Here is a 25,263-nt window from a genome sequence, read left to right as displayed (position 1 = left end):
GTTCTGGAACAAAACCATACATGTATTTGGTTATCCATCCAATGAGAATGCAAACCTATTTCTAATTCTTCTTTCTGATAGGCATGGAAAAGAACATATGCACCAGTTCGGTGGCCAAACACCACACACCGGAAGCCATGTTAATTTACATAGTAGATGAGCAAAGGTAACACATCTGGCATAGCCGCCCCAGTGGTAGCTGGTACTTGGTTGACTCACTGGCAGTCCACTATCATTTTATAGGTTCTGCCTAACTTCTGTAGCGGGCAGATTGGGAAATTAAATGTGAATCTGATAGGGAACACTACCACTACATATTTTAGGTCTCAAAAGTGGCCACTAATCTCTATTATTACCCCCAGGATGTGACACCATTTTTACTTAACATAGTTTATGAATACCTTGCTGAGATGGATGAAGTCTGAGAATATTTTACTTGACTTTCCCTACTGTAATAGTCCTTACCCCCACACCAAACAACAAATGTGAAGTATCTGTCAGTTACCAACCATGTCCACTCCAATTATGTATATGCGCTATGACCACCAGGTGGGATTACTGACCTAATGTACCCACTGAGTCCAGGAGTCCATTGATAACTGCTCCCCTTCTGCCTGTACTCTGAAAGGTGGAGCCATGGTGATATTTCTATTCCCTGGCTATCAATGTCATTTCGGCCCTGTGCCAAACAGTTCTCCAAATGCTTGGGTATTAACATTTACCTAGTGTACAGTTACCCAAGTAAATGGCCACATGTATCTTTTGGGGGGTGCTGCAGAAATCATTACAGTATCTATACACTTGCTGTGATACTGTCAGGACATTTCCCCCGGAAGCCTATATATCCTTCAGTCATTGGTTCCTGGGTCTGAAAATTAAATCAGGTCAGAAACCGGGCAAAAAATTGTGTCTTTTCATTGGGGTGGCTGCATTCAGCCTCTTGATTAATCATACATGATCTGTTTTGGGTTTGGAGATTAAGTGACCCTTCTTGGCTGCCCATCTAATTCATTTCTATAGATATCATGCTCTATTAAGTATTTCCACAGCTCTCTGGGGGTTAGGATCCCAGCTGACTCTTTGATCTTACTAGTCATTACAATAACTGCACCAATCTTGTTGAGTAAACACCACCATCTGCCTTCTGTTATTTTTAGTATTGTGTAGTATCCATTACAACCAGATGTAACAGCATCTCTTACCACAAGCCCTGTCCTACAGAGGACAGCCACTGCTGTACTCAGTGATGCCAGTTCTTCTCTCACCAGAGCTTTGGTAAATGAGTGACACCTAGGAAATCCCAGAGAATATACTTTCTCATGTTTTTTTCTGGCCTTAACTCTAAGTATTTGTCTGATGGCCAGGAGGGAATTTATGGTAGATCTGAAGGAGACACATATATCTTGCAAGACAGCGAGACCTTGGCTTTGTCTTCAAAAATGGGGATTCATGCCTTTAACAGAAATAAATGTGCCAAATTCTGCAAGGCCAAAGAGTTACATTGTTGTTGGTGTCACTGTTTCATGTCTCAGGATTTCACATTTTCAGGATTCTAACTTGGTCTGGCAGAGCTCTGAAGGTTGAAAATTTAAATACCTCAAGAGCTCTGCTACTTTTATAGTTAGGTGTTGGGTTATACCCCAAGCTTTTTCCATCTTCTGATTTCAGGAGATAAAAGTCTCTTTATATGCTATGTAGAAGGCCCTCGACCTTTAATTGTTAAGTACACCGAGACTTTCTTGGTTATTTCTCCAATATATCAAATGCTCCAATTTCACACTCTTTATCATTACTGTTTCGCTCATATATCTGAACAACTGATGCATTTTACTTGCCAGTTCATTGTTTCCATTGAAGATATCATCCTAGTTAAGTTCCATGTGAAGATAGAAAGTTGTGGCACTACCATCTGCTATGGGCTATTCAGGTCCCACCTATAACCAGTGGTGGGGTTCGCATTGCTGGTGAGCTCTAAAATCCTATTTCCAGGCCTCCTTTCTTGGAATATTTTTGGTACCAATTGTCTCAGTCCTGGTGCCCTAGAAGGCAGCCTCATCTAAAGATTTGCAACCAGGAAGTTTATTAGGGCGTGTTCTTGAGAGCAACATATTTACGTGTGTGAAGGAAGCAGGATTATGAAGAGGTGACAAGTGGGTTGTGAGAGATTTGAAATGAAGTCCCCAGCTGACCATATGAGGATAACTAGAGCTGAGGTGGCTCTTTTGAATTGTCCAAAATTGGAAACATGGGACTGAGACTTTATTCCCTTGCAGCTACCAATTATAACCTTGAGTAAAACAATTCTGTTTAACGAAGGCAAAGTACCAGATTAAGACTCAGTTTACAGCCATCAGCTACCATCACTCTTGCAGCTGTAGCAATAAATACTTCAATCTTGGGGAAGGAAGTGCTGGAGGAGGATAACATCACTATACTCACAGTTTAGAATCATAACCAATCATTCAACTTTCTTAGTATCCTCTCTCTCTCTCTCTTTCACACACACACACACACACACACACACACACACACACACTTGTTTGCCTGCTATAATGTCTGCTGAGCACAACCTAAATCTTAGTTGCACATATCACCAATTATCCACACGTGGTATTTTATCACCATTTTAAAAGCATATGACAGTTTTAAGACTATGATATAAATATGGAGGAATGGTGAAAACAGTATGGACATATGGAAGCCAGATCATAAGACAGGAAAGAAAGTTGGGAAAAGGGTGGAATATGCACTCACCACTGACCCAACAACAAATGGCACAAATTCCACTCACAGACTTAAGCCCCTTATTACGTCACGTAATAGTATAATTGGGTAATATGTTTGAAAAAATATTAATATTCTATTATGTTTAAAATATTATCTGTCTGGGAAAGAGGAAGAAATTTGCCTGATTTATGTAAATTATTTTTGAAAGACTACCATCTGACCAATCTAAGAAAAATATTGTTTTTAAATAACTGGGAGAAACCACAGTCTCTTATTTCTCTCTTCTGATGATGTTACTGCTGAGTATAGTTTATATATTCTCCTCACGTCATTCGTCACACTGAGAAGAACAGATTTCTCAATGTCAAACCAAATAAAAATAAAAAATTTAATTTGATTGCATTTGCTATACACATCTGTGAAGCCATTTATCTAAAGATTCCAGATGCCTTTTCCATGACACATTTTTGGGTCTCTGGTAAAATTCTGAACTCTATATCTTGATATTTATGCACCAGCCTTTAATCTTAACCTTATTTTACCCCTTTTTAATGTTTCCTGCTCTCTCATTTTTTCTCATCTATGCTTTATACTCATTAATTTCTTTTAAAAAGCAACTGCATATTGCTATAGCTCATATATTGACTTAAAAATATATTGAGGATGCAGTCTGTATGATTGAAACAAAAATGTATATTAACATAAGAAAACAAATTTGTAGATTAACCTAACTATTATAGATTCATTGGAACTGAATACTTTTTTTTTTTTTTTTTTTCCAGAGTCCTTTAGCTCTTCTGGGAGGGCAATGTCTCATACTGCAGCATTTTCAAATTAGAGTCTTAAGTGTTCCTTGTAAAAACAAAACAATAACATTGAAAATCAAATCTTTCCACTGCCTTTCAATTGAGTCACATGTTTTCCAAGAGGTCAACTGTGAAAAATTATTTTTTCTTCTTTCCTCTGTTTTTTATTGTGAAATGTTATATAAATATTATTGGTATATAAATATTAATATATAAACTTTCAATATATTTCATCTATAACTTCTTCCCTCTTCCTTTAGGCAAATTTTTTTCAGTGTTTTCAAAAAACTACATTTGTTTTATATTCTTTATTGTAATTTTATTCTTCCTTATACTTTCTTCAGATATATTATATATTTTTTCTAATTTCTTTATTTGGAAGTGAGTTAATTTATTTTCACATTTTCTTTTTCTTTTGTTTTTTATATATGAATATCTAATTATCCCAGCACCACTGTTAAGAAGACGATCCTATCCATATTGAATTAATATGGTTCTGTTGTTGAAAATTATTGACCTTAATTATGAAGCCTTATTTCAGACCCTTTATTTCTGGTCTAATGGTAATGTCTATCTTTAGCACATTATTTTTATTACTGTTGTATTTTAGTTATTTTTTTTTTAATCAGAGAGTTTAAGACTTTCACTTTTGTTCCTCTTTTCCAAAATTGAGTTGGTTATTCTAGGTCTTATTTATTTCCATATCATATATATGTCAATTTATAGGGTGGGTAGGTGGGAAGCCTACAGTGATTTTGCTAAAAATTACATTGATTCTATAGCTATATTTGGGACCAACTAACATTTTAACAATTCTGAATCGTGCAATCATTAATGTGTTTTGTCTCTGCATATATTTTAATCTTAAATAGCTTTCAGCATGATTTTACAGTTATCGTTTGTTAAATTAATCACTTTTTACTCTTGATGCTGAAAGGAATTGTTTTGTTTTTTAAATTTCATTTTATGTTGTTATTGCTAAGTCATAAAAACTTAGTTGATTTTTAATTCTGAGACCTTACTAAACTGGCTTATTAGTTCAAGGAGTAATTTTTAGAAAAACATAGATTGCTTAGGATTTTTTGTAAATAAAATAAATCTTTACATCTCCAGTCCCAATGCATATGTTTTTCTTTTATTTTCCTCCTTTTTTGCAGAGTCCCAAACCTCTAATACACTATTGAATAAAAACTGGAGAGCAAATTTGTCTGTTTTTTAAACTGCAGAATATATCTTCTATAGTATGCAGGCTCTGATATCTCCGCTCATGTTTTTATAGTTACTTTTATATTGTAAGGTTGGCTTCCTAGGGATTGTCACAGTTGGTACATATCTTGTTTAGGCAATAGAAATAGCAAACGTTCTGTTCAACCATTGCAAGCCTCACAGTCTTCCACTGTGTGCCAACTGATGTCCACATTCGTTGGGAAATGCTTTCAAAGCTCAACCAGTTTTTAAAATCTCCTTTACTTTTAACTTTACAACGGGCTATCAGAGGTCTTTTCCACTAGTTCTCCAGTTTCCTCCACTAGTTCCAAGTCTCTGTAATAAATTTCAGACTGATCCACCCCTCATTGCAACTAAAATTATAGGCTCAGAGCTCTGGGTTTACCCCATTCATAATGAAGTCACATTAGCTGACAAAGCCTTGGGTTCTCACTCTTCCCTCTCCTAATTACATCTGCTACCTCCAGCTAAAGAGCTGCACTTATTCAGGGTCACGTCTATGTTGGTTAAACCACCATTCTCATTACCTATATCAGTAAAACTATCATTATTGGTAATTAAATAGTAGGGTGGAGAGACACGAGCAGCTCCAGGTAAGGCAACAATACTGGTTCTTGTAAGATTTGTAATGCTTTTCCAAGAATAAATACTGCTAAATTTTTTTGTATGACTTTGATTAAATTTCAGAGCCCTGAAAAGGTTACTTTTGACAATTTTGTCCAGCATTATACATTTTTTAGTTTGTAGAGACTATTCACCAACCTCTTCAAAAATTTCTTCCACTCGGGAATTTCTCTGTGCTTTGAATTTTAAATCTTAAATCAACTTTGCGTTTCTAGGATAAATCCCATATATTCATAATATATTTTTTGTAATATACTGTAGAATTCAACTTGTTGAAATTTTGCTGAGGAATTTTGCCTAGGGCTCCATGAATGCTTCCATGCTCTGAATAAATTAAGCCACACTTAGAAAAATAGAAAACTGTGGTTTTCTATTGTTCAAATCCAGCAATCAGACTTGTGAGTGTATGTGTCTTCAGATGATAACAGTGCTCTATCATTGAATCGCCTCTGCCTTTGCATCCTATGAGCTGGATCCTTAGACATTTAATAAGCCAGTTAAAGACAAGCAATCCAATATGTCATTCTGAATCCTTAAACAACAGAACTTGTGACATGATAAAATAATTATTTTCCATTAATTGGGGGGTGTAATGTATCAGGATATAATTAAAATAGAATAATTATGCTATTTGCTCCATCTTGTTAGAGTAATAATCATGATAATACCAAACATTAATTGAATGCTGGATATGTTAAACATTGTGCTAAGCATACTACCTTATTTAACACAAAGAATGACAATTTTATAAAATATTTCTATTTTGCTCATATTTTACAGAGGAACAAACATTGACTTACAGAAATTATGTAATGTACCACGGTTTCAAACCATATTAGCCAGGGTTTGGTTGAAGAAAACAATCAATCTAGAAAAGTTAAGTAAAAATTAAGTGATGATAACATAGTAAATGGCTTACAGAATTGTTGGGAGGGCTGAAGAAACTATTACTGAACTTTAAGGGATGATTCCACATGCAACTCTAAAACTGGGTTACCAACAGAGCTGATATGTCTGCCATGACATGGAACCTGCCTACTCAATATTCAACCCACCTACTCAACCTTTTAACTCAAGGAAATATTTCTAGTGTTGATGGCTTCAAAACCTCACCACATCTCTACACAAAATAGAAGCCTGTGCCTGCCTCTCTCCTCACCTTAGTTCTGATTCCTTTCATATAAGTGCATTTAAAGGTGAAACTTAAATTCTAATCAGAACTGTAATTGCAAGGGAGTCTGAAGAATATAAGTTGAACAGCACACTTGAAAGATGTTAAAATAGATGTTAAGTAAATGATTCACTCAGATCCTCAACACTTATGAGTGACAGAACTAAAATCTAAACCTAGTTTCTTCTCTAAGATTGTTTACAGATCCATTTTCTCTTTCTCTTTCACTCTTGTTTTCTCTTGTTCTTCATTGAATGAGTGTGTGTGTGTGTGTGTGTGTGTGTGTGTGTGTGTGTGTGTTACTACTCCTTTAGAAGGAAAACTTTGTTCAACTCTTATTTTTCTCAGATATTTATCTTCACCACCATCATCATCCAACATCAGGATTCAAGGGAAGAAGAGATACCTGTAGTAGGCATTTCTTCAACTTAAAAATATTTGGGAGTCTAACCAACTACTGAGAAACATGGGAACACAATAAATTACGAGTTTGAAAGTTAGTTAAAAGAACAGAGATAAGTCACTTCTGTTCCTGAGCTCCATGTCAGTAGAGACAGGAAAAATGAAAGTGAGGCTACTCCATCTCAGTACACATTTAAAGACATTTGGAAAAGTGGCAGAGTTTGAGAGCAGTTCTGAGTCCCTCGGTTTCAACTCCCCAGATTATGGATGAGAAGGTTAAGGTACAGCAAGGGCACACATTTTGAATCAATTTAAATCAAATTTAGGAACAGAATCAGAAATGCAATCTTCTGCACCCCTTTCTCCCTACCCAGACCCACTGTCCTTGCTTCCTCCAATCCTGCTTCCTAAACTCAAACAGAGCCATAAATCTGCAGGGACAGAGAAGGTATTTTCATACTAGTTTTGAGCAAGAAGCAGGACAAGTTATTATCATGTGGGTAGCTATTTTCATGACTTCTCTGAAAATTACCAGGTTACCCTTGTAACGTAAACGTTAAAATTGGCACATTTACCAAAATTATTCTTTTAGTATTTTACAGAAAGTGTTGCAGCAATTTATCCACCGCATTTCCTACTAGACAGCACCTTAAAAAAAAAAAAAAAATGCCATGTCCTTTAGAACTTAATCTAAAGCAAATGATACAGCTGTATGGCTTTGTGTAAAGTATCACCTTAGCTCATGTTTGACTTGAAGTTAGGGTTACCAACCAAAGGAGTCAAGCTGCAAATATTTGCCCTCTGATAAGCTACATTCCTTGCTGCTATTGCAGTTCACTTCTGTCACCCTGCCACAATTCATTTTTTATATATATTTTTTCTCCTTTTTCTTTGTAAAACTAATGCTTTATTCTAAAAGGAGATTCTTCTCTGCCAGTGGATGTAAAGAGAATTTAATCAACATGTCTGGTGCATGGGCAATACAAACACTGAGGATGAATAATAAAACACTGAAAGTCTTGCCATGTGATTGTAAGAAAACTTCTTTGAAAAAGTTCTCTTTAAGAAGATGTGTCGATGAAAATATTCTGATGGATGTAGTAATCACAAATTACAAGGTAACCTACAAGCCACTGAGTGTCTTGTAATTATATTGATGAGAAAATGTTTGTACTAAGATTTGCCTTTTACTTCTACTATTTGCCAAATGGAATGCCTTCACTGTTCCAAAATGCCATTAGTATCCATAAACAAATATGATTTGAAAAGTACTTGGATCCGTTTCTTGGAACCAATAACACAAGGATTTTCCCTGAAAGGAGTGGTCATTATATTTTTCAATAAAGCTATTTTTATTTCATACATGACAATCGGTAAAGAAAATCATCATTGGTTAACATTTTGGACAATAAAGTATTTTTTACTTGAGGTATGTACATTTTTTAAGATATAATGCTTTTGCATACTTAACAAATTACAGTATGGCATTAAACGTAAGTTTTATATGCAGTAGGAAACCAAAGACATTCTTGTAACTTCTTTTATTGTGATTTGCTTTATTGCAGTGATCTGGAACCAAACTTGCAATATCACCAAGGTGTGCCTGTACATATTTTCCCCTGTAAAAAATTAATGAAACCTCAATCAAGAAAACCACAAAAAAAGGAAATCATCATTAAGGTAAAGTTTTTCCATTGTAGAAAACAGGTGAGGATAATTCTCTTCACGAAAACTTAACTGAAATTAAAAAAAAACTAGACACTATGTCCTGTTTCAGATTAGTTTGCAATATGATGTTAAGTAAATCTTTTCACTTTTCTCCACCACGTTTTCCCCACTTATAGTGTCAACCACATTTTTAACCATCTTTCTGAAAGGTTTTAATACATGGCCATAATTGACCAACTGGTTCAAAGGAAAACCAACCACAAAACAAGAAAAACAACAAGGACAACATGATATAAAACAACTAATTGCTTAATCAATGTAGTTACAAATAAATATTTGATAGCTTGGGATAAGGTTTTCCAGTGAATTTGTGAACTTGGCAGATTTTCTGTGCAAAACAGATAAAAATGATACAATCTGAGTAAAATCAAGTCAGCTAAATATCACACCACAAGCAAGAGGCACTAAAGAAATATTTAGCAATAAGTTGAGACTTCAAAATCAGTTGTTTGATTCTGTAACATACATCCAGACATATGTAGAAACTGTGTGATTAGAGATACTTTTTAATAAAAAGAGTATACTTTTATATCCCAACGTAAATAAAAAGAGTGTTTTTATATTTCAAGGTAAGATATAAAAAGTGGGTGTCTTTTTAATAATTATAGTAATTTAGGGAATCCTTTTGTACCCTTGAGCCTTCTCTTTTCCATAGGTTATCATGATTTAAAGAAACAAAACAAAATCAGTGACGTATGCAAATAATGATTAGTACACAATAGTGCACATCGTCATTCCCTTATAAATGTTATTTCCAAACATCTAATATATATACATATATATATGTATATATATATATACATATATATATATATATGAATGATCAGTTGAATAATTTCAGAAGCAGTATTAAACCTCCATATATTTAAAAACTAAAAAGAGAATGTACTTAGAAATACACAAAGCATACCAAAGAAGCATACTTAAAAAAAAAGAAGCTATTTCAGTTAATGCTTTTCTTATAAACTTCCCTGGAAAATTATAAACACATATGGCATTGAAGCATAAATAAACCTCTTTTTTCCTAGAATTGGCTTAGCCTTTTTAGATCCAGTATAAAGCATTTAAAGTTTTTCAGATAATTTTTTATTAAACATAAAAGAGAAAATACAGTGTATGTTAGAAGCCTTAGAAGGACATAGCAAAACGCCTCTCTATAACAAAATGTCTAACCTTGTGATAAAGCAACATCTTACTTGATGACACTAAAGAAATAGGTTTTGCAATTCTTTAGGGGGAAATTATTCTAGGTGCCTGTCATTTGCTTTTACAGCTGTCCTAGAGATCTTCCAGCAGCATATGACTGAATTTCCGCATGGTTTTTTTATTTAAAAAAAAAAAAAAAAGATAAAAAAACAACAACTAAAAAAAAAATAGGGACAGCATTTGCAATGCATTTGCTTCTTTGGCATATCTGAAGAAAAATTACTTTCCATTTCCTTTTGGGTGGGGCATATAATATATCCAGGGGACAAATTATGAACCCAGAGAAAGGTGTTCAAAAATGGTTATTTATCCTGACTTGGATCATTGGTAGAAAATGGTGCCAGGTCAAGGTTCACTGAAAAACTAGAGTTTTATGTTGATGACATTAAGGCAGAGGGACTATTTTAGTTTCACAATGCTCCAAATTGTGCTTTGACAAACTCCTTAATGAACTTATGAATATTATTTAATCTGCCCAAGTCAAGTAGATGATTTGCCGTGTGGCAAAGACGAGTGTGTATACAGAATTCTAAGACTCCCCTGGGAAAACCCATTTCAGAAATTCTAAGTTCAGACAACACCACTAACCAATGACTATCTCTTGACTGTTATTTATTTTTACTTTGTTTAGTAGTGGGAATAATACTTATCTTCATAGTTAAGCAACTCTGACAGACTTTTCAAATAAAAAACAACAGACAGGTGAAATGTAAAAACTGGTATTGTGGAACTCTTTCTAAAAATAATACTCAAGCAACATCTGAACAGAAATATCATCTTAGAAAGGCCCATGAAATGTACAACATTTAAATAGGAGAAAAACCAATGAAAAAAGCTTGTCGAAAAACAAGTTTCTATCACTTCAATCAATACTTTTCCGTCTACATAATTAGTACAAAATGTATAGATTTCTACATACACACCTCATGATGAATTCTATTTAAATCTCCATTTGTAAACCTTGATAAATTTTATTTGAGTTTTTAAGTTAATTTAGATTATAACAAGGGGATCTTTTGTGGATTCAGCCTGAGCCATAAGAAAATTTGTGAATATGTTCACTTTTATAGAGATCAGTCCAATTTGCTGCTCTTGCATCCACTAATCTACACACTTTGAGCCATCAAGGTGTGCCAAATGCTTTTCAATGTATGGGATCCTTCTTTCCCTATGTGAGGGAGAATATAAGGATCTTTATCCCTGCTATCCAGTGATTCATCTATCATGACCTTTGCTGTAGATCACACTTTGACCTTCAATCTGGTTCTCGCATCTGAACCCTTGCCTTATTCCTCATTGTCAGAAACTCAGCCACTGGCTAATATCTGGGTTCCTATCTCAGTTCTAGGAGTCCGTGTTAAGTCCCTGCTTCCAATTATTTGCACCAGTCCTTTCTGATATTAGCAGATGGCCTGAGAGAGGGTTTATTCCTTCTTCCTGTGAATAAAATGTCCACAAATTCAGGACTCTGACGTCTTTTAATGTCTCAAGTAGAAGCTACCTTCTGTTGTTTGTCATTGGTAAATAACAAAACTTATTCCACTGTCCTAACAATTGTCACCCAAATAAACTTTAATTAAAAAAAAAACACAACTTATTCCCTATAGAAAAATTTTCAAATAATGGTTATAATTTACTAATAATCTTTAGCCTCAAATCCAAAATTCAAAGATACACCTAAATCAAAGTCAAATTTTACTCTCATTATTGTTTCATATAGTATTTATTCATATACATATACACACCTCTCTCTCTTTCAGTATTTTTCTTTCTCTTCATTCTCTTTGTCCTCCTCATCCTCCTCTGTCCCTTCTCCTCTAACTCCTTATTCTTCTTGTAAAGCCAAAGGAAAAGATGTAGAAATTCACAGGATTCAAGATAGATGGTTAGTCTTCCCACAAAAGCAACCCACATGATCTCATGATAAAAACAAAAAAACAATAAAAGTATGGGATAAGGGTTCAGAAGGACCTAGGTTTGAATCTCAGAAGAATCCCTAAAATACTTCTGGCAAATTATGTAGTACTTCTTAGTTATTTTCTTACCTGTAAAGTACAAATAAATGTATAAATATATCCATCACCCAGGGATTCTGCAAAGATCAAATGAACTAGAAGACAATATCCATAACATAATATCTGGCATAAAGTAGGTGCTCAGCCAATTTTTATTCTCTCCCTTTCCTAATTTGCTTGTCTTTGGTAATTACACATAGTAGTGAATAATTATAGGTATACTTCATTTATTTATGCTAACCACTAGGCATTTATATTTTCTGATAAACCCAAATACACACAAATTAATAGGTACACATAGGGAAAAATCCATTAATATATTATTGTATATTGTTGAGCATATTTTCGTATAGTAACAAGGGGCTATTATTAGCTTTCAGCCAATAGAAGTGTGTGAAACTGATGATATTCTACACACTCTACTAGTGTTACTACTCCACCCTATGGTTAATGTTTTCAGCCAAAATTTTGGATCCTCTACTTATCCTAGGGGAGCATGATCAGCAATGTATAGTGTTTATTCAGTAAAGGGACCTCACTTTTTATATTTATTTGGTGTTCTACTACTAATATTGATCTGTAATGGCTGACTAGTAATGTAAAAATGATAATGCTAAAGAAAAATGCCCCCCCAAAAAAGAAAAGAAAACAAGACTAATATGTTGAATGTTAAAGAAAAAAACACACAATCAGATTTAGAGATTCTCAAGGTGCATTCAGTAAACTATCCTAGGAAACAGGAGATAAAAATCAGCAGGTGAATTGAGATTGTCGAAGGTCCTTCATTCCTATGACAGTTAGAATGAGCATCACTGAAATCTATTAGGATCTATCAACTATTTATTCAATGAATGGCAGTTAAAGAAACTGTAGCCCAAGAGTGTCACAAATCCACATAATTAGAAGAGAATGAGGAACTTCTAATTTTCAGAATTGGAAATATATCTAAAAAATGAGAATTACACAACAACCTCATGTAGGCTGGATTCACTTAATGCTCTGTTTCTTGGAATAAACCCAATTTATAGGCCACAGTCTTAAAATTAAAAAGAACCTTGAAGGACATCCGACCAACTTCCAAACCAATAGAGAGATTTTTTTTTTCCTACACCATTGACAAATAATTCTTAATTTTCCACTTGAAAAATTTCAATATTAAAGAGCTCACTACTTTATACATTAGCCTCTGGAACTTTATAGATTAGGATATCAGAAAGAAAGAGCACATTCAAACAAATTAAACGAGATTTTAAAGCTAGTTACAGATGCACAGGCAGGGTTAACAGAATTATTAAGATATGGTGAGGCACCCAGTAATGAGATATAGCAGGGAACTTTTGTCACCTCTAGGCCTGAAGGGTCAGATGTCCACTTCATTTTAACCCTAAAAAAATCCCCATTACGCCCATCGCTAAAACCCTTGAGTTTAAATATTAAGCCATTTGCTGATCACCAGGGCACTGTTATTCAATTCTCAATAGGAATTTTAGCTTCAATATCATTGCTATTCTGTCGAAAACTTATTTATTTTAGTTTATAAATGAGTCTTCTCAGACCTGGCCTCTCAGCTCTTTGAAATCCTCTGCTTCAGTGATTCCATCCTTCACTGTCCCTCACCTGCTCTCTCATGGTCTTACCCTCTTTAACACTGCAAATAACCACAACCTCTCCATAGCCTCAGTTTTACTGGGCACCAATTCTTATTTTTCTAAGAAACTGCTCCTCCAGTCAATGCCAATAATATTGTTCCAACCTGGGCTAAAGAGTCACTGTACATATTACTATGGATGAGCTCTCTGTGCTCTCTTAAATGAATCCATCACTTTTGCACTAGATTCTACGTTAAAGGACAGTATTTCACACATTAAAGGACAATACTTCAGCAGTTGTACCTTCTGTTATTTACATCATTGATTTTTTTAAAGATTAAAAAATGCTAAAGAAAAATACCCCCAAAACTTAGCTAACGTATAATAATATATAGGTTTCAGGTATATAGCACAGTTTTTCAACATTTATATACCTAAAGAAGTGATCACCTTAAGTCCAGCAACCACCTGACACCGTACCACGCTATCACAATATTATTGGCCATATTCCCTATGCTGTACATGGCGTCCCCATGAATTACTTGTTTTATACCTGGAAATCTGAACCTCGGTCTAATTTGTAGGTCAACAGCTTGCAGTCATGTCCTCCTGTACCACAAGAGCACCCCAGGATTCAGTCTTAATTATTGCTTCTCTGTGTAAACTTATTATCTTTATACTCACATTTACTTTCGTACCTCTGTATCCTCTCTAAATGGTGACAAGTCCCACACTTGTGTCTTTAGCTCAGAACTGTCTTCTGAAATTTAGATATTTATATTCACTGCTTCCCCCAAACCAGCACTTTGAAATTAGTAGATATCTTAAACCTCAGTAATTCCAGGACTGAATTCTTTATTTGTCTCACCAAGCTTGTTTAATTTGCTGTTTTATCTTTCCTGTTATAAAGTACAAAAACATGAAGTCATCTTTTTCTTCTTTCTTTCTCTCACACTTCACATTCGTATTTGTTATTGAAATACTGTGGGTTCTTTCTTCAAAATGCATAAAAAGTACAATCTAACAATTTCTCAACACCTCCATTAATACTACCCTGGTTTAAGCCACAATCGTCTCTTGCCTTCTCCCTCTTCCACCTTTGCCCTTCTAAAGTTTCTTCCTGACACAGCAACCAGAGTGATCTTTTAAAATTTAAAACAGAATGTGTCTCCCTAATAAGGACAAGTACACATCAGGGAGACCATTTCATGGACGGTGTAGATGCCTGATCACTGCGCTTAACACCTAAAGCTAAATAATATTGAATGTCAAATATAATTCTATATATACATATATATATATATTTTTTTTTTTTTTCAAGGATATGGGGTACAGCATAGGGAATAGTCAATGGAATTGTAACAGCTATGTACGATGTTAGAGGTGTAGTAAATTGGGGGAGGGGTTATCATTTTGTGAGGGGTATAAATGTCTATTACATTGTCGTGTACACCTGAAACTAAAAAACAAACAAATGGAATGTGTCACTCCTCTGCTTAAAATGTTTTAATGGATCCTGTTGTCATTGAGAATAAATTCAAAGTTCTGACAATGGTTCAGAAGACCTTATGGGATCTGTCTTGTTCTTCGCTAAAGTCCTTACAGATTACTCTCTTCCTTGCTCCGTCCACACCAGACATACCAACCCTCCTGGCACTCCTTAACCACTACAGGCACACTCTCTCTTTAAGGTATTTGTCCTACTCCTCCTCTTCCTGGAATACTCTTTCCCACGGTACCCCTATGCCTAACTTCCTTACCTCTTTCAAACCATTGGTGACATGTCACCTTCTCAATGAGGCTTACTCTTCCCACACTACTTAAAATTTCCTGTTGTGTCACCAGACTAACATGCCTCAGCCTCCCTACCTGATTCTACTTTGTCTTTCTTCCATAGCACTTATATAAAATTTACTTATTCAATATACTATGTTTATTGGCTATCTCTATGTCTTGAAAGAAAGATCCATGAGGACAGAATTTGTTCTCTTCTATTTATTAATATAACCTAAATAACCAGAGTAGCTAGCACTCAGTAGACACTCACTATTTGCTGAATGGATAAATGGCTGTTAGAATACAGGTGTGTAGATGACTGTAAAATAACTTTCTAACTTCTATGGCTCCAGGAGAGAGGTCTTGAGAATAGGGCCTGTTGCCTTGTGAGGAGACAAGAGATGCAGCTGCTTACAGAGTTTGAAGTAGAAGATTTTAGACCATATAGCTCTTGAACACTCAGTCTGATGGTTTTCTGCATACGTAAATGCTTCCAGAAATTACAGCTTTATAAAATTGGATGTTCCTAAGACACACAAGTTATCTATTTAAAGAAAGTCTCTGATTTGGGGCCCAGTACCTAAATAATCCTCCTTAGTGATGCTTATGTATAATAACCTTTTAGAAATACTGCCTTGAATCCTTACAAATAATACCTCACTGGCAAATATACAGAGGGTGACAAAATACATGTATATATATCTACATGTTTTAAAAATGAAAAAAAAAACTGTTAAAATAGTAATACTTGATATATACCAATAACAAAAGATGAATACAAGTCACGTGTATACATTTTTTGGCACCCCTACTATATCTAAGTAACAGTTTGAGAAATGATACAGAAGAGGTGTCTGCTTGGGTGTGGGACAATAAAAGAAAAGAAAAGAATACCTGAGCGAAAATGCCTGGTCTAAAAGAGCAATTGAACATTAAGAGCAACAAAGGCAAACTATAGGTTTGTTCTTCCCCACCAGAGGCATAGGTGAGTGCAGTGGTATAGAGATTGGAATGTTGGGGAAATCAGTATCGTAGGAAAGAGTCATATTTCTATACTAAATTGTATCCATTTGCACATATAGTAATTAAACATACTAATAGTCCACATTTCACAGGAGATAATTGAAAACACTTAATCATTTCTAGTGTTTATGTACCTATCAGAAATGTGGTAAAAATGGAAATCACAGTTGAGAGATCCATAAAAGAGCAAATAATTATTTTTCCTATTCCCCTGGCTACGTATCACATAAGACACGCTTATGTGCACACCAGCATCCTTGGGGATTGCTACTAAAAATGAGCATCACATTACTGCCTTGAGTTACTCTTTTAAAACCACACAAATCTCAAACACCTTCCATATTAAAGATCATAAAGCTATCCCATTTCAACTAATCACCATTTAGCAGAGGGCCCTCAAAATAAGATTGCTGTCTGACAGGTTGGCAAGTTAGGGAAGAGATTTCCCACTGAAGACTGAGTTCTGACAGGGAGTTAATGAGAATATTTTTAAACAAATTTCATTCTCCAACCTTTAGTCAAAATTCACAACTTCACATATAAAAAGGAATAAAAATCCACATTGCCTCTGAAAAGATAGCACAAAAGATATTCTGAACAGTCTAATCATGAGGCTATGAAAGTGCTTTTGAGTTGCCATCCTGGTGAACTCAAGGTGATACTGACATTCTGAAATTTCTTTCTTTCTTTTTCAAGTCTAGTGGGAAAATAGACAAACTGTGAAAAAAGGATAAGATAAAAACTATTGCATCTAAATCAATGGCTCCCCAACTTGTTCAACTCAAAGTTTGCACACGAGTTAGAAAATAATATTTCATATTCTATTGTATTATTTCTAAATATGTCTTAAAAGATATTCTTCAGTCACAGAAGCATGATTCTTTTTAACAGATCCCCTTTTTGTCAATTTATTGTTAATACAAACGGTAGAAAGTAGTCACATGAAACACCTTTTCAATAAATGTTAATTAATCAGCAAGTCATGTTACTATGGAACCTCTTAAGAGAAAGAGTTAAAGCTAAGAAAGTTCATCAAAAAATTAAAATGTTCTCTTTAAGTATGAAAGTAAGGATAGTCAACAGGGAATGTTTATCTCCTAGATACGGAGTGGAGAAGAAAGTTTAAAACTGGGGACCTGGACATACCATGAGGGACTGATTTCAACAGGTCATTTAATATTCCTAGGTTTCAGTGTTCTTATTGGTAAAATGAAAGGATTTAACCCAATCCATGGTTCTCATCTCTGTTGACAGAACCATAGGAAGCCATAGGAGCACTTGGGACCAGTAACGGGAAGCACTGAGGATAAAAGAGAAGCCAAGATTTTGTTTGTTGTGTTCTCTCTCTTTCCCTCCTTCCATTTTTTCTTACTTTAACACTTTATATTTAAAGTTTATGTATTTAAACTTTAAATATTTAATATTTTTGAAATACAGTTAAGTAAACAAATTTTTTAAATCAGATTGAATTTTCACAAAATGATAAAACCTATATGATGACCCCCAAATCTCTAATGATGTAATTCTATCATGAACTTCCCCCCAAATAACCATTGTTCTGACTTCCATTATCATAGGGTAGTTTTTCCTATTTTTGAATTTTATAAAAATGCACACATATAATAATGCTTTGTTTAATCAATAATAAAAGCATAAGGTTTATCCATGTTGTTTCATGATGTGATAGTTGAATTTTTACATTGTTATATATGAATTATCCAATTGCATGAATATATCAAAATCTATATTTTTTGGCTACAATATTGAAGGGTTTTTCGGTTGTTTGAAATTTTCAACTTTTATGAATGTTGGCAGAAACCTTGTTTACAAATCTAGTGGTGCCCACAGGAACATCTTACTGTCGAGGTTATTACTAAGAGTGGCTTTACTGGATATATACTTAGCCATGGAGAGTGCTACACTGTTTACCAAAATGATTGTACAAATATATAACCCTCCAGCAGTGTATGAGAATGCTAGTTACGCCACTTCCTTACAAATATCTGGTATTCCTATTTTTTATATGTTAGATATTCTGATGGAACTTTATTAGTATTTTATTGTGATTTTAAAGTAAATTTTCTTAATGACTAATGACATTGACCTTGTTTCTTCTTTTTCATAAGAAAAAGTTTCCTTCCTTTGCAAAGTGATTGTTCAGTTCTTTAGAATTTTTTACTGGATGCACTCTTATTAATAATTTATAGAAGTTCTTACATATTCTTTATATGAGTTGTTAATAAGATCTATATATTGCAAATATCTTCTCTATCCAATGGTCTTCTTTTTGCTCTATTATATCTTTTGGGAAGCAAAAGTTTTACTTTAAATGTAGTTCTGTTTGTCATTCTTTACCTATATGACTAATCTTTTGTGTCTCTCTTAAGGAATATTAATTCTCCCAAGGCCATGAAGATATTCTTAGTTTTCAGTTTTTTTTTTTTCTTTTCACATGTAGCTATATGATTCATTTGAAATTTAATTAATTAATTTGACAGAGGGAGTCAAGTTTTTTAAAAACATACTGATAGCCATTTATTAAGCCTCAACTTTGAAAGAATCATCTTCTCCCCCACTGAATTGCAATGGCGTCTTCGCTGTAGAATAGATGACCATATATGTGTGGGTGCGTTTCTGAAATCTCTATACTTCTTCATTGATCTATCTACCGGTAGTTTAATAAAAATCTTCATATATCAAGTCTTGATATATATTTTACTTCAAAAATGTCCTAGCTATTCCTGGCCCTTTGCATTTCCATATAAAATTTAGAAGTGATTTTACCAACCAGAAAATGTTGGAGTATAACTAGTTTTTCATTTACAAAACTGATCAATGACCAAAAAATTGATATTTTTATAATACTGAGTCTTTCATTTCCATGACCTTAGAATATTGGTACATTCATTTGGATTTTATTTAATTGTTTAAATATTATTTTTAGAGGCCTTGAAGTCTTTGTATTTATTGCTAGACACTTAATGTTTACAAGACCATTTTGATGGTAGAAATTTTATTTTCAAAATTGTTTTTTACTAGATTTAAAAATACATGGTTTTGTGGGTTGGTAATTTTTGTTGGTTTAAGGTTTTGTTTTTGCATATTTACCTTGTATTTGAGATTTTGCTAAATTCATCTACCAATTCTACTTTAGGTCAAACCACATCAAATTGTTGTGGTAGGTGCCACTGGTGCCTGTGGAACCTCAGCTCATTGTCTGGCACTACTTGGCATTGAGAGCTCCCCTGTCCATACTCCGGTGCTGTGCTCCTCAGCTGCCCTAAGCAAGGCTTCAGTGAGCTCCCGTGCAGCACAGACCAAGCAGCCATCCTTCCACGAGGCACAGGCAGAATATTTGGGTGGTGTCCACATTATCCTATCTCTGCCAATGTGTAGAGTGCCCAAGCTATGGTGGTGTGGCTATCTCCATCTATATTTCAAAGGCCTCCTACACAGACAGCCTTTGTGTCAGGTTGTTGAGACAAGCTGTGGGAGCAGGGCCACCTAGAGCCTTGGGGGTCCAACACCTGCCCAGCAAAGCACCAGGGGCAGGACCAATACACCAGTGGGTCCTGAAGGTGACCCCCTGCCCCATTGGGCCTGTGGACAGAGCACGGAACCAAAGGGGCCTATTCTCAGTGCTTAAGGATTAATAAAATTTTCCCAGTTGCGTTTTGGACGACTTCAGGACCTGTTACTCCTTTCTTCTTTCCTATTTCTCCCATTTGGACTGGGAATGACTATCTAATGCCTAACCATTATATTTTAGAAGCATATAACATGCTTGCTTTCATAAGCTCATAGCTAGAGAGGATTTTGCCTCAGGCTAAATCATACCTTGAATCTCACCCATATCTGACTTAGATGATATTAAAATTAGATTTCGAATTTAAGACTTTAAAGTTGATGCTGGATTCAGTTAAGACTTTGGGGCTATTGATATGGAATTTGTTTGGGACTCAAGGACATGAATTTCCAGGGTCCAGGAGCAGAACACTATATATAGACTGAATATTTCTTTCCCCTCCAAAATTCATATGTTGAAACCTAATCTCCAATGTGATGGTATTTGGAGGTGTGGCCTTTTGTAGATGATTAGGTCATAAGGCAGCTGCTTAAATGTGACTAGTGTCTTTATAAAAGAAGCCCCAGAGACCTCTACTTGCTACTTCCACCATGTGAGGACACAGAGAGAAGATGACAGTCTATACTTCCCTCAACAAGTATCAGGAAGTAGCAACCCCTGGGACTGCTTCCCACTGAGATTCAGTGGTATGTTTCATGTGAATTACCAGTGAGACTTCTAAGTGTCCCAGTAGTTGGTTCCCAGCTTCTTCTTGCCAGTAATCCAAAAGTATACAGTAGTTCTCCCTTAATCCAAGACCCCCAGTGGATGTCTGAAACAGTGGATGGTACCGAACCTTATATACGTGGTGTGATAAAAAAATATGGTGAATGTTTAAACTAAAAAGGAATTACAATAGAAGACACACTGCCATTGACCCCCTCAAATTACTCTCTCTTTCTTTGAACACACTTATTCCATCATTCTTGCCACTTTCTGAAGCAGTTCTGGAAGTCCTCTTTTGTGAGTGTCTTAGTTGCGCTGTCATGGTTGCTTCGATGTCCTGAGTCATTTTGACTTTGGGGAAGAACCAGAAGTCACATGGTGCCAGATCCGGTGAATAAGGTGGGTGAGGACACACTGCTATGTTTTTATTTGACAGAAATTGCCATACCAGAAACGATGTGTGACACGGAGCATTGTCATGATGGAAGATGATTGATGGCACACTTTAAAACACACCTGCTCTCAACCGTAGCTCACACCTGACTGACTGCATCGAACAAGTTGAAACTTGTCACACACTGTTACTAAGGTTTGATACATGGCTTTCCGTATTGAAAATCTCTGACTTTCCATTGGATGGCACTCGGCAGCAGCATTCACCATATTTTGTGATCATAACGGAAAGGTTCTGTGTCATACTTCACTTCTGGTATGGCAATTAAAACATATAAAAACATTAAAGTATGGCCTCACCCATCTTATTCACCGGATCTGCCATCATGTGACTTCAGGTTCTTCCCTAAAGTCAAAATGACCATGAAAGGTAAATGTTTTGAATCGATTCAGGACATCGAAGCAGCCACAACAGTACAACTAAACACTCACGAAAGAGGACTCCAGAACTGCTTCAGAAAGTGGCAAAACGATGGGATAAGTATGTTTGAAGTGAGGAGGAGTATTTTGAGGGGCATTAATAGCAATGTATCTTTTCCTATAATACAGCTTTTTATTTAAACATTCACCGTATTGTTTGATCACCCTGCATATACTATTTTTCCTATATATACAGTATGATAAACTTTATAAATTAGGCACAGTAAGATTAACAATAACTAATAATAAAATAGAATAATTATAACAATACACTGTGATAAAAGTTATGTGAAAGTCGTGACTCATTTCAGGGGATACCTTGCTGAAATATTCTTATAGACTCATGCTTACTGGTGCAACACATTGCCGTCAATCAAAACATGTTTTCTGTTCCTGTCTTTTACCCACAAATTTAATGCCTTTTGCACCTTAACTAAGCACTGTCATATACTGTGGCTGAGACTTTTGCAATTTGAGGTATGATGGCAAAGCTAGCATGAATTTCTTTTTCCTTTTTCATGATTTCACAGATAGATTTGTTCTTACCATAGAATTTAGAAACATCAACACACATTTTTAAAAGTTTTTCTTATTAAGTCAAGAAAATTCACCTTTTCACTTAAAGAAAGCACTTTACAGCTTCTTTTTTGGCATATCCGAATTGCTAGCATCACTAGTCTGTGCTTTGGGGCCATTATTAAATGAAATAAGAATTACTTGAACACAAGCACTACTATACCATGAGAGTTGATCTGATAACTGAGATGGCTACTAAGTGACTAATGGCCAGGTAGTGTGTATAGCGTGGATACACCGGACAAAGGGATGATTCACGTCCCTGGTGGGACAGAGTAGGGTGACTCAGGATTTCATCACATTACTCAGAACACCATACAAACTAATGAATTTTTTTTATTTCTGGAATTTGCCATTTAATATTTTCAGACTGTGGTTGACTATGGGTAACTGAAACTGTGGAAAGCAAAATCACATTTTTATGAAAAATAATTTATCTTATGGAAATGGGTCCCTAAAGAGATTTTATATGTTTTTATTAGATGAGAAACATGTCTCTCCAATAGAAACATTGCTGACTTTTCTTTTTTTTCCTTATATATTATTGTTTTATTTTCATCATTATACTTTCGACTACCTGAAATACCTTGTTTACTGTTAATTAAAATTTATTGGGGTGACAATGATGAACAAAACTACATAGGTTTCAAGTGTACAATTCTATAATAAATCATCTATATATTGCATTATGTGTTCACTACCACCCAGCCTTTGTAAGAAAGAGTGTTGTAAGGCAATTGAGAATATCAAAATGCTATGCGTAGTTTGAGGATGGCAAGGTACAAATAATACTGGTATAAATAAAAATAGAAAAAAAAAATTACTTCAATGTGTTTCCCAGATTTTCTCAGCTTCTTTTGTGGCTGGACTTCTGGGCACTTACTCAATTGGGGGTTACTGGAAAACATGCTCTTCTGATAATGCAGTGTCTCCTACCTCCTTGTTAATTCTTTTATTCTTTCCTGGAAAAACAGCAGGGGCTGGAAGGAAAATCCAGTCTATTGCTTGAAAAGGAAGTTAAGCACCCTATGGTATTATTTACTTGTGCAGTGGCTAATTTAGCACTGGACGACTTATCTTTGGAGTTCCTGTTAACTGAGATTATTTGCTTTGTTTCTGTTGCATGTACCTTGTGCAATTCCAAATCAATGTAGTTATCAAATACCATAACTGAAAATCATCATTGCAAACTCTAGGTCAGTCGAAAATTACTGACACTACACAGTATACAGTAATGGTTTTCAAACTTGTTGTCACATTAAAATCATCTGAGGAGTTTAAAAAACAACAGTAGCAACCACTAACGTGTGGATCTAAACCACAATTTTTAAAAATTGGTTTGAAGCAAAATCCATTAATATATAGGTATTTTTAAAAAAGTTCTCAGGGAGTCTAATATTCAGTCAATAGACACTCCCACTAATGTTATGTTCTGAATAAATCCTTGTGGATTTATTAATTCTGATTGGTTCTGAATATTAGTTTGAGATTCAAAAAATAGTAAAAAGCACCAATTAATTGATTTAGAGAATTATTTTTCAATACAACTTTAAAAAGCATAATGATTCAATAGAGAACATATAGTTTTAGCATCTTTAGTAATCTAGCATCTCAACTTTTTAAATTTATATGGCAGATTTTGTTTTGTTTTCCACAATGATGTAGAGCAAGTCTCTGATTTATTACAGGTTCTAAATCCATGGTAGTGGAAGAAAATGATCCCTCCCTATGGTATAAACGCCAGTAGCTGAATTGTTGTTTCCTCGTTGTTTCTGGATTCGGAATCATATAATTGTGTAGAATCTACTATTAGATTAATAAAATTGGGTTTTCTAATTTATAAGGAATACATGCCTTCTGGTAGATATCTGAGTATATTTACTACAGAGTCAAAGAGATGAAAGGGCACTTTTCTTGAATGGCCATGGCCAACTTTCCTTATATACTTTTCTATGACTGCAACTTAGTTAACGTTTTGGTCCATCTCAATATACACATGGCTAATCATCTGGGTTTCAGTTGCTTTGAAATCTTTCCTGTCATTAGAAATGAAACAGCTTTTTAGAAGTTCCATGAGAGTTGATTAAAGGCAATGACAGGTAAATGGTGGGAAGCCATATGAATTGACAGTGAGATGACCCTGACAGTTTATTTCTTATCCAGATGGAGACCAACAAATTTTAATTAAAAAGGTATTGTCTCCTAAATTTTAAAGAATCTCATGCTTCTTATATAGTAGATTACCTTTCTTATTGGTGCTAAAGGATAATGTTATTTAAATATAACTAAATATTTACTGAAAGACACACCTACCTTTGAATCACCAAAACAGCCTTATAGAAATTCTGGGTAACATATAGGGTTATTTAAACTCAACCAAATTACCAACACATATGGAAGAGTGTCACCACTCAAGTAATATCAAGTGACCTTGACATTACATTGACAAGCTAATTAACAAAATAATGAACCTCATATATTTGACAGACATTCAGTCTACAGGGATTTAGCTTTGATGATTATAGAGGTAGACATTTTACTTTTTATTTGAGCAGAAGCTTTAATGTATCAAATTATAGTTTATACTATATGATGGATTTTAAAAGTACTACTATATGTTTGGTCAGATCAACAGAGTTATTTCAACTGGTCTATTACAAAGCCATCACAATAGCTTCCTGAAACCCAGAATGTTATCAGAACTGGTCTTTTAAACTAATACATGTAAGTGTTGGGCAAAAATCTCAATCTCTCTCTCTCTCTCTCTCTCTCTCTCTCTCTCTCTCACACACACACACACACACACACACACAGAAATTAAAATGGAGGCAATGCAGTACCCTTCAAAACAGGTAGCCACACAAAACAGGGAAGAGACTAGAGGGGAAGGAAGATCTCTAGGCACATGGAGAGGATGAGAGACATTCAAGTTTCTTGAACAGGGAGAAACAGAACATATACTTTTTGGTGAAAAGAAACTAAATAAATCAATTTGGAAGGTGCAGTTAAGAGGAGCAAGATTTTGAAATAGTGAATCATGGAGGAAGACTGGAGATGAATTTGTGAAAAATGAAAAATGCAGAATGACAAGAATTGGGCTCAGAGCTATGGGGTGAGGTTTGAAGAAGGAGAGCGCACGGTTGAAAACACTAATTTAGTGAATGACATGAAACAAGAGGATAAGAGGGGGTTTCAGTCTAGTGCACAAAGGACGGAGGTAGAGAAGGAG

Source organism: Rhinolophus sinicus, chromosome 2, assembly GCF_057876585.1.
Source record: "Rhinolophus sinicus isolate RSI-liver-muscle chromosome 2, RSI-T2T, whole genome shotgun sequence".
Classification (NCBI taxonomy): Eukaryota; Metazoa; Chordata; class Mammalia; order Chiroptera; family Rhinolophidae; genus Rhinolophus; species Rhinolophus sinicus.
The sequence above is the reverse complement of the archived record's forward strand: the minus strand, read 5'-3'. Positions refer to the sequence as shown.